General features: G+C 53.3%; 1 pseudogene; it reads left to right on the top strand.

The window, feature by feature from the left end:
- The first annotated feature begins 7,962 nt into the window (after window positions 1-7,962).
- LOC128066468 (stress-induced-phosphoprotein 1-like) lies at window positions 7,963-8,829 on the top strand (annotated as a pseudogene).
- Window positions 8,830-9,149: the final 320 nt, after the last annotated feature.

Genomic DNA, 9,149 nt, shown 5'->3' with positions numbered 1-9,149 from the left:
GGTGGCTGGGCAGGTGGAAAACTGGAAACATCGACGAGACGGCCTGTGGTTGTGCGGGGGAGCACAGATGCAGAAGTGTCCCGGGAGGTTCTGGCTCTGGTGGTGAAGGGGCAACCTGGGCCCACGATGGATGACAGTGATGCCAATGAGGGTGATGGGGATGTGAGTGCGTATGATGGTGGCGGTAATGCTGATGACAACTGTGAAGAGGGTACTGTTGAGAGCAATGGCGATACTGAAGGACCCAGGCCCAGACTGGACACCAGACCATTTCTAGAGCCCGAGACCACTGTGAGGGCCGCAGAAGCCGTGACCAGCACTGACCGCACTGTTGCTACAGGAGGAAGCGGCTCTGTTGCAGCCAACACGTGACTGATCGATGCAGACGCAAGTGGGCCCTGGGGTGCTGAGGTCACGGCCTTCTCTGGGGCCCTTGGAGCCAATGTCAGAAGTGGGGCATTCACTGGCTTGAAGTTGCTGGGCCCTGAAGCAGACGGTGTCCAGACCTTGGGGTTGAAGAGGCGCCTGCTCACAGGCTGGGACTGTGGTTGGGGAGAAGCCTGCAGTGGTGATGTGGCAGCCTTCTCTGGAGACCCAGGGACCAAGATCTCCTCTCCATCTCCAGGCGCAGCCACATGGGACACTGGCTGGGACTTGGGGGTGCTGTGGGCTGCAGGCTCAGCCACTGCGGATGAAGCTGGTCTGTGTGTGGCGCCTCCTGGGGCACCAGAGGGTCCCAAAGGGGCAGTCTGGTTCGGAAGGAGCTGCAAGTCCAGGAGGAAGCCTAGGAGACCTTGCTGGTCCCCGGAGGCCTCTGGAAAAAGGCCTCTTGCCCTCCTGCCAGGAGCCTCCCCTGACCTCTCGGCTGAGGGAGAGACCCCTGCAGGGACTGGCACCAAGTGGTTTAATGATGGGAAGAGTATCTTCTTGCTGCCACCTTGCAAAGCAGATGGGCCAGAGGTCCAGGGAGATGGGCCCAGGTCTTCGTGAGCAGGAGGAAGGGGCAGGGCGGGAGCCGAGACCACCAGGACAGCTGCAAACCAGGAGAGCCCTTTTCTATCAGCCGCTCGGTGGGCTGGGAACTGGCCCACAGTCTCAGGTGCCTGCCCCCACTGCCACCTCCCTGCTTTAGGGGACCCACGGAGACACAAACCCTGGCCCCGGCTCTGCCCCGAACCACTGTTCTACCTCCAGAGAAATCTCCCCTCTGATCCAAGCCCACCAGAGACAAGGCAACCCTGCCCTGCCACCAGAAGAGGGGACTGCGAGGGTAAGAGGGTACACCTCAAGGGTCCCACTCTTTTCTTCTGCCCCAGGGAAATCCTTTCTGGTGAGGCCCAGGCTGCTGGAGGGGGCTGGCAAGTGTTGTTCAGCCTCCAGTAAGGGAACGAGGAAATCACCTCGTCGCATTTCCAGAATTCAGGATGCTTGAGGGCTAAAAGAGGTGAGGGATGGGCAGGGCCCCATCTCTGAAAGTCATAATGCTACCTCTGGCTGCAAGGGTGCACTGAGCCCCCTGGGGCCAGCCCAACGCCAGGTTTCCCTAGTGAGTGACACTGAGTGCCCTTGGGGAGACCCAAGCCCGAGAAGGGGATCCTTTGAGCTGACAAAGCCAGGCTGACATGAGGATAAGGAAGGTCAGCCCTGATGTGGGAGCCACGGGAGTCCCAGAAGTGAGCCGGGGGGGCCTGGGACGGGCCCCCTGGGGCCACACCCCACTTACCAGCCAGGAGAGTCCCAGCAGATGGAAGCCACTGCCCAGCCATGCCGAGGGCTCTTGCTCAGGCTGCCAAGCCCAGAACCAGATGGGAGGAGGCAGGTGGAAGATTCCCTCCAGATCTCCCTTCAGGAAAAGGTGCTGCCCAGCCGTGAGCTCTGGTCAGCCAAAGCCTCCAGCTATGCCCTGAGCTGCGTCTGCCTGGCCTCCTTCCACAGTCCTGCCCTGCAGCCCAGGCACGAGTCCCTGTGTCCTCCAGCAAAGCCCTTCTCCCCTTGGGCGGCAGGCTCTGTTGAATGGGGACTTTGTGTGCCAGCCCCACAGCCTGAGAGGTTATAGGCTTGAAAATCTATTGAAGAAGAGTGAAAAGTTCTGTCTGGTCTAGGGGTGGGGTGGTCTTCATGGAGGTGGTGAGGGTCTCAGCGGTGGCGATGATCTGGGTAGGGGTAGGAGGGGTGTTAGTGGTGCTGATGGTGGGGTGGGGGTGGCTATGGAGACAGCGGCAGTCATGGCAGACGTGTGATGGTGGTGGAGGTGGTACCTGTGGTGGGAGCCCTGCAGGTGTGCCGATGGGATGGGACCTGGTGGAGGGCAGTGATGCCCGTTCCCTGCCCCAGCTACCACCCCATCAGGGTAGGAGGGGAGTCTGGAGGAGAGCAGATCAGAGAATAGTCCCCATCGTGCCCCCTACACTGGGCCCACGTGGAATCCTGGCCAGAGGCCTGGACTGGGGTTGTTGGATGTGGAGGTGGGTGGGCTTTAGGTCAAGGGTCCTCCCCAGGTTCCCCTGCAGACCCGGCATTCTGGGCAGACCCAGAGCCTCCTACTGGTCCTTGCTATGGTCAGTCCTGCTTTCCCCTTACCACCTCCTTCCTCCCCTCGCCCCTGAAGACACAGGAAGAGAAGGAAGAGGGTGGCCCTAAGCAGCCTTGAGCTACTGAGGGCAGGAAGGGCAGGGGTCTGGTGCCTTCATGGGAGCCAGTTAGGCATGGGGCTCGGACCATGCTCCACACCTCTCCCTACACCTGGCAGCCGTAGGAGGTTCTCAGCTCTTTCAAAGCCTCTCCCACCAGGCTCCTGGCTTGTGCGTGACCTCCAGGAGGGTCCAAGACCTGTCCCAGGTCACTCAGAACAGGCAGGCTGAAGAAACCCCTCAAGGGGAGATAATCCCTAGAACCCTTCACAGCAGGAAATCAGACCAGAAACTCCTGCCCTTCTTGCCTGCCTCTAGCCACCAACCAGCAACTCCTTCCTGAATGTACCCCTTCCTCTTTCTAAGGGAAAAATTCCCCGATGACCCAACCCCACCCTAACACATATATCATCCCAGGATCAGGCAAACGCCCCAGCCCAGCCCTTTTCCTGCCGTTCAACCACAGCTCAACTGCTTTGTAAACCCAAGCTACTCTGTCCACTTACCCAGAGACAGCCATCTGCACCCAGCCCCTTCTGCATGAAGAGGTTGAGGGTCCAGGCACCTTAGGCTCTGGGGTCGATGTCCTCCTAAGGGCAGGCTTTGTTCTTTGACAACTGCCTCCAGGCCTAGTTTCATTGCCCCCATTCTCCCACCTGCCCTTCCACAGGTCTAAATTCTGGCCCATGACCCCATCCCCCAGACCAGGCAACCCACTCCGGCACCCCCATTCCATCTCCCTCTCCTGTGCACCCAGGATGCCAGGTCTTACCTGGTGATGCCAGGAAGCCTCTGTCTCCGGAGACGTCAGTGTTCCACAAAGGAGATGGTGAGCGCAGCAACGCCAACCTCCGCCTAGATGGGCAGGGCTGCCCCCTTCCCAGGCACCCTCAGGACCAGGAAGGTTTGGTTTCTGATGGCTCTGGTCCAAGAGTGAAGGCCACTCATACCCCAGGCCAGGCTGGACTAGACTCTTTCAGCACTGAGGCTGGCTTAGCAGTGATGGTCAAAACATGAGCTCCCAGGGACAGGAGAGGGGTGAGGGATAGAAATGCGCCTGAGGACCACTCCACACCACAGGGCAAGGGCTCTGGGTTTAGGCTCCAGCAGTGGGAGATGAAGACATGCTCTCTCTCTCCATCAAGCCCCTGCTGATTGAGAACAATCTCACAGAGAAAGCTCAATCAAGAACTAGGGACTGGGGCTCAGGGCTATGTCTAGGATCAGGATTTAGGATATGCATGGGGATGAGGCTCAATCTGTGTCAGCGTCGGTGCTGGAACTTGCACTTGAGCTGAGCTAGACCTGGGCTGTCTCTGCTCTTCCCCTGTGTTCCAGTAGGAAGGCCATCCCAACACCCGAAATAACCTGTCTTTGTCCTTGAAATAAACTGAGCGGGAATCTTAGCCCCAGATCAAGGATTTCAATAAAAACTTTTCAAAGACTCACAACCTCTGGGGCAGGGTCCGGAGCCAAGTGTTGGGTAATATTCCTCTTCTCATGGGCCAGCTCAGGCCCCTCCATCAGGGCCTCCCCTCCTCCCAGCTCCGCAGCCCTGAGAGGACCACAGTCTAGCCCAGTTATATGGTCTGCTGTTCTGTGTAAGAGCTCTGCTCCCTCTCCATGCCCTGCTCCATAACACGGCTGAGTACAGAGGGGAGCCCCCTCTGTGATCACTGGGGGCAGTGGATTCCTGGGGCAGGAGGAGGGCTGCACTGGCTGTCATCCCATGACCCTAGTGCAGCACCAAAAGAGAGGGTGTGAGGAGACCCAAAGAGTCCTGGAGATCCGTACAGCAGTGAGCAAGAGGGGGATCCCAAGAGGAGAAACAGGACAGGTCATCCCAGGACTGACCAGGCAGACATTTGCCTAGACACACCAGCAGTGGGGCCGGTGGATGCTCAGCTTTGCCTATGTACCTTCCGGAGGTAAGGCCTCTCTGGCTTCAAAGGTGGGTATGAAGCTGGTCCTCCCTTCCTGGCTGTCTCTTCCGGGCTCCCAATCCCCTAGGAGAGCAGTAGGGGTGGGGTGGGGTGGGGTGGGGTGGGGACCAGCTTACGTGACTCATGTGCCCCTTGGCAGGTGCCTGCCCATCCAGACCTTAATCCCCTGTTGCTTTGCTCCTTAGAGGAGGGCTGCTATGATGGTTGTGGGCTCTGGCCACTTGACCAGGACAGAACAGGAGGCTCACGGGAGGAACAGGGAGAAGAGTGGGGGAAGGCAGGGCCCTCTGCATCCTCTGCTGAATTCTCAATTCTCCATGAGCCTCTGGCTCTTCTGCCTGGCTGACTTTCATCCTGGCCCACTCCCCAGACCAGCTCCAGCCCATGCTCCTCTCCACTCCCACCCCTGCCCATGGCTGCTGAGGTGGCCACATGCTAGCTCTGGGAAGGGACAGGAGAAGTGGTATGAGAGAAGTGGCACCTTCCACTTAATTGTGCTTCCAGGATGGTGTTCTAGGCCGAGAGAACAGCCTTAGCAAAGCTCTACAGCTAACTCAGTTCATGCACAGGAGGGAGGGCAGACCCCTCCCCACCGTCCAGCCACTTTCCAGAGCCCCCACTTCCCCAGCTCCCTCCAGGACCCAGCCCAGGCTCCCCAAGGGTCTCAGTTTACAGCCCTGCCCATCATCACATCACTCAGGTACCCAGGGTGTCAACCCACCTATTCCAAGCATGTTGACAGGGTCAGAATCACTCTGTGAGCCCCTGTCAGGAGCAAGTGACAAGCAGAAATCCCAGCTGAATCAGGCCAGCTGACTGCTTTCCTACCTCTGGTCTGCCTCTCCCCCATCTTTGCCTCACATGCTACCTGTCCTTCTGCCCCGGGTAATGACAGTGCCCAAGCAGGAAACCTGGCCCCAGACCTGCCCTTTATCTCCAAAGGTGCATCCTCTAAGGAATGTCAGGGGTCTGACACCTAATGCCATTTGTCCTGGGTTGTTCTACCCAGACTGGTCTCTTCTACCCAAACTGGTCTCTCTCCTGCTGAAACCCTCTGGCTGGATTCCCCTGCTTACCAAGTCAGGCTGTGTGTGGTGTTAAAAGTTGAATGAAAGGAAAATCATGGCTCTCATACAGATGGAAAAATGAACACATGTTAAAGATTGTGTTTAATTCAGTATTAATGAGGGAACCAGGCAGACATTATGACCAGTTCAGGAGAGAATTCAAAGACGCCTTAATTTATATGAAATAAATAAATGTTTAAATAGATTTATAAATACTTGTAAAACTTTTTCTTGTTTGCTTGATTATAAACAATTATTTTGCATTGCTATCAGTCATCCTCAACATAAGATTGTAAAAAAAATGTTTGTTTAAAAAATATATATATATATACACACAGTTTCAGAAGAATGGTTTTAATCAAAACAGTGCATAGTTTTCCATTGGAAAAATCTAGTAATTTTTTTTTAATTCAAAATTTCCTTACAGTGGTCAGATTCTCTGAACTGTGAAGCAAAGGAAATGGGGCTTATTAAGTATTGGAGATGTCAGGGAAGGCTTCCTGGAGGAGAGGGACTGGACAGGATAGGAAAGGGGAGGGCACTAGCAGAGACCACTAGTTGTCCCCAAATACTTCTCCTATTTTTCATTACTAATACTATCCCTTCTTCTTGTTCTTCTTCTTTTTTCATACTGCATGGCATGTGGGGTCTTAGTTCCCCACCCAAGGATTGAACCTCCACCCCCCATTGGAAGCACAGAGTCTTAACCACTGGACTGCTGGAGAAGTTCCCAACTATCCCTTATTCTTAGCTGGGCATGCAGTGGTCCAGAATAAAGACTACATATCCCAGCCTCTCTTGTAGTAGGTGTGACCATGTGACCTGGTTCTGGCCAATAGGATAAGAGCACCATGATTTTGGTTCAGTCGCTCAGTCCAACTTTTTGCAACCCCATGGACTGCAGAGCACCATGAAGGATGTCCCCAAAAGGAAAAAGTGTTACTCTTTGTCATTCTCCTTCTTGCTGACTGAAATGTGAAACTCAAGCTCTTGAACCATGCAGTAGAGACTGTAAATGCCAGATGGTGAAGCAAACAGGAAGGTCCTAGACATCCTTGTGAAGCACCTGACCAGTTGTGGACTATCCACCTCCAAGCTTGTTTGGTATGAGAGGGAAATAGATGTCTATGTTATTCAAGCCACTGTTATTTGGGGTTTTCTATTTTTCATTGCCCTAGCCCTGACTTTACACCCGTATTGGGTAGAAACTATGCCTGGCCTCCCTTCTCTGACTTGGCAGCACCTGACTCAGCTGACATGAACAGAGCTCACTCAGTGAGAGCAGTGGGCAGTCTTTGGGGGCACACATCCCTTCCAGGCAACCCACACTTTTAGGTGCTCTTAGCCCTTCATGATTTTGCTTTCTTCATACATCTCCATGTCTCCCCAACAAGCACCCTCCACTTGGGCTAAGTGGGAACACTCATTCTTTCCAGGCACATTTCCAATTCCATGCTTTTGCTCCTGACTCAAGGGGTAGGTACTATGAACTGCCCATTAAAGTAAAGTGAAAGTCACTTTGGAAAACCAGCACAATGTGTCCAACTCTTTGCGATCCCATGGAATTCTCTAGGCCAGAGTATTGGAGTGGGTAGCCTTTCTCTTCTCTAGGTGATCTTCCAAACCCAGGGATTGAACCCAGGTCTCCCGCATTGCAGGTGGATTCTTTACTGGCTAAACCACAAGGAAATCCCATTAACCAAGGAAAAAATTGGAAAACCAGCACAATGTCTACCTTTAATAGAAACCCTGGCTGCAGCGAAATAGAAATCTGCATGAAGGCATCAGAGAGTCAACACAACAGTGAAGAACTCCTAGACCAAGATACGAGGAGGAGACAAAAAAGGTTCAGCATTCAGAGCTGCATTTCCCATGGAGCTGTTTGTCTATCATAAAAAGGTAGCTGAGAAGCTGATCAGTACTTTGAAGAGCTTCTAGGTTACTATAGAGACAAAAGTTGAAGTCCAGGACCTGCCAAAGTTTGGGGTAGGGTGTGCATTATGTTCTTATAAACCCATAGACCATTGGTTTGGAACACTGGATGGCTATATCGTGGGAGTAAGGGTGATCTGGAAGTAACCCATATCTCACATAAACTGCAGCCCAGTTTTCAGTCTCAATTCATAAAATTGGATTACAATTATCTTGAATTGCTCATGAATTCAGGCACTGGGATAGGAAAATGAAATTGCCTCTGGTGGAAGATAACATTATCTTAATCCTCAAAACATTTTACAAGCTAATGTTTTTTAAATGTTTGGCACACAGCTAAGGCAACGAGGCCCAGGAGGAGACAGGAAAACATGAACCAAGAATTAATGAATGCAGCAGACAGTAGAAACCCCCTCCGAGGATGGCTGCAAAACTCTCAGCTTCAAGCTTGACTGGGGCAAGGGCTACTCGGGAAAACTAGAGGCTCTTGAGTTCACAAACAAATTTGAAGAAGCCAAGCAAACATCTGAGGCAGGTTTAAAACATAAGGCAAACATTCACATAAGGCAAACATTCCTCAGCTCAAAGAAGGTTTACAGATCATGGAGGCTTGGTTGGCAGAGAAGAAATGCATGAGCCCTTTCAGGACACTCAATCTGTCCTGGAAGCTGGAGAGTGATCCCAGGACAAAGACGCAGCCCACTAACCCTACCTACTAGGAACTAACAGAGCAACTATGAAACAAGTCATTCAACCTGGACACAAACCTGTAAGATCCCTGATCATGACTACTCTACTCCCAGCGTCCTCCTCAGGCAGTGTGGGCAGTGTGCCTGAGGAGGAGGACGTTGCGACACCGGCACCACCACCTCCTCCCCCAAAGCAGCCCAAGCCGGAGCCAAAGGAAGATCTTTCCAGAGAAGCAGCAGGCACTGAAAGACAAAGAACTGGGGCTGATAAGGAGAAAGGTTTTGACACAGCCTTGAAGCTCCATGACAGAGCCATGGGCCTGGACTCCACCAACATGATTTACATGACCAATCAAGCAGCCACGTTCTTTGCGAAGGGTGACTACGGTGAATGCCGGGAGCTTTGTGAGAAGACCGCTGAAGTGGGCCAGAAGGACCGTCAACAGATGGCCAGAGCTTATGCTCAAATTGGCAACTCTTATTTCAAAGAAAAAAGTACAAGGACGCCATCCATTTTTACAAGTCTCCAGCACAGCACTGCATCCCAGGTGCGCTCCAAACATGCTAGCAGAGCACGGAACTGAGCTCCCTCTGCTATCCAGCAGCTTCCCACTAGCTAGTCTACATATGGTAGGGGTATATATGTCAATACTACTCAGCTCGGTGCTCCGTGATAATCTAGATGGGGGGAGTGGGGTGGGAGGGAGGCTCAGGGGGGAGGGGATACATGTAAACACATGGGTGTTTCACAATGTTGTACAGCAGAAACTAACACAGCATTGTAAAGCAATTACCCTCCAATTAAAAAAAGAGCGCCAGCAGAAAGAGAAAATCCTCAAGGAGCAAGAGCCTCCCTAAGCTCTGAGTTGGCCTCAGAGGAGAACAAAG

Source organism: Budorcas taxicolor, chromosome 21, assembly GCF_023091745.1.
Source record: "Budorcas taxicolor isolate Tak-1 chromosome 21, Takin1.1, whole genome shotgun sequence".
NCBI lineage: Eukaryota > Metazoa > Chordata > Mammalia > Artiodactyla > Bovidae > Budorcas > Budorcas taxicolor.
The sequence above is the reverse complement of the archived record's forward strand: the minus strand, read 5'-3'. Positions and strand labels throughout refer to the sequence as shown.